The sequence below is a fragment of the Tupaia chinensis genome, unplaced genomic scaffold, assembly GCF_000334495.1.
Source record: "Tupaia chinensis unplaced genomic scaffold, TupChi_1.0 Scaffold146508_1, whole genome shotgun sequence".
Classification (NCBI taxonomy): domain Eukaryota; kingdom Metazoa; phylum Chordata; class Mammalia; order Scandentia; family Tupaiidae; genus Tupaia; species Tupaia belangeri.
Genome location: NW_006206363.1, coordinates 979 through 2,835, shown reverse-complemented (window position 1 = coordinate 2,835; position 1,857 = coordinate 979). Strand labels below are relative to the sequence as shown.

At 46.6% G+C, this 1,857-nt stretch overlaps 1 pseudogene; it reads right to left on the bottom strand.

Annotated features, from left to right (window-relative positions):
• Positions 1–177: 177 nt before the first annotated feature.
• Positions 178–1,851, bottom strand: LOC102488690 (DNA topoisomerase 2-binding protein 1 pseudogene; annotated as a pseudogene).
• Positions 1,852–1,857: the final 6 nt, after the last annotated feature.

Sequence of the window (1,857 nt, the reverse complement as noted above, 5' to 3'; positions counted from 1 at the left end):
CAGAAAACAGATGTGTGGCCTCTCTAAATAAAGACACAGAATGACCGGGTAGCACCTTTGCTCCTCCTGACTGAAGAAGGCGTTTAAACCCTGCTTCTCGGGACTGATCAACATGTAAAATAACCTTCTACCCGCTGAATGCCCCCTCAACAATGCCTAATTCTTGCCTTTGCTGGATTTTTTTCCTCCATCTCATTGCTGCCAGTGCTAGTCTTCGCTGCTGTACATTGATTCCAGTCAGAACATCAAGTATGGAGCTACACCCCATTCATAGTCTTCTTCCTGCACGAAGTGTCCAGCTGTCCTGCATGCTTCAAGGTAAGAGCGATGGAGTACCCACTTCCCAGCTGCCACTGACGCTAAATACTTCTCATTTCGAAGTGGGTGTCCCACAACAATGTGTGTGCACTTGGGATCGAAGCACTGCTTCTCTATCACTGATCCACCTAGTTTTTCAATCAAGTGACAGTAATCAATACATTCTTGAGGATTCAGAGATGACAACTAAAATATGTACTGTTTTTTCAATTCTTCACAATTCTCCTCTATCGTCGTAATCTTTTCTCCAGGGTGTGGAGCTACAGGTGGGTTGGCCAGGGGGAAGGCAATACTGGGGGCTTGAGGCGTAGGGATCAGATGGCCATCTTTTATCGGAGTCCCTGGCTCTTCAGGAATGGGGTGTTTGGGGACTTTCGTCACACACACATTTCCAGGATCACAGACAGCTTGTTCAGCAATTCCTAGACCCTGTAAAGGCTCTTGGAATGGAGAGTCCTCCAATTTTTTAATGTCAACCTGAAGCTCAGAGTACTGTGTAGGACAACTAGGCCACTGCAAATTGCTGGTGAGCCTTGCTCTTTCCTCCCTTGCTGTAGGATCATCCCAAATGATCTGTTCATTTTGGAAGGGCTCTGTGTTGACGTCGGGCACCGTTTGACGAGACTGCCTCAGTGCCTCTAGGACTCTACTTCGACGACTGCGAGCAGAGCGGGCACTATCAGGCGTTGAAGAAGCGCTGTTACAGCCACTCCTTGAGAGAGAAGTCCTCTGCCCTTGGGGTCTCACTAGTGATGTTGCAGACATTATCTCCTGCAGCTGCTTTTGGAAGTTCTCTCTCATCTCCAAGGCCTGTGTCAAAGCCCCTTTAGAGTCAGTTTTTCCACTTCCATGTGATGGTGCTGATTCTTTATCACTGGTGGTCATAACATCTATATCATTTTCTTCTAAAGGCAAATGATCTGGCTCGCCATCCTTGGCTGCAGAGACAGGCGAGAGCAGGCAGCTGGTCCGGGGTCTGCCATCTTGCACTGCACTGATATCCAGACTCATTTTGGGATTGTAAGTATGTGGGTAAAGAGATTCGGGAAGATGTTTATATTCTTGGGCACAATCTAAAAGCCAGTGCTCAGAAACAATGTGTACTCCTCTTTCTTTTACAGATTTATACTCTCGATTGCTGTCATTTGGCCGTCCTTGGTAGATGAAATGGGTCACTGTATCATCAAAATTCCACCTGTATTCAGCTCCCAGAGAGGCTGCAATTCCATTTAGTTCACTCTGCCTCTTAATGAGTTTTTTACTAACACATACTACTGCCTTGTGAAGTGACTTTGGAGCTTCTTCCTTCTCTGATTGGGCATCCTTTAGTTGAAGGCTGGCAGAAAGAGCCACAGTATTTCCAGAGCTATTTGCCAAAGCGAGTTTCAGATTACTAACGATGACTTCTGAGAGCGGTGTGCTCAGTTTCCTTTTCTGTTGACTGGGACCTCCTGGAGTTTCCAAGGCTGCAAGTGCATCCTTCACATCAAAAGAAGGCTTGAAGAGTTTGTCCTTGGACAGAAACTTTGATGGTGTGTC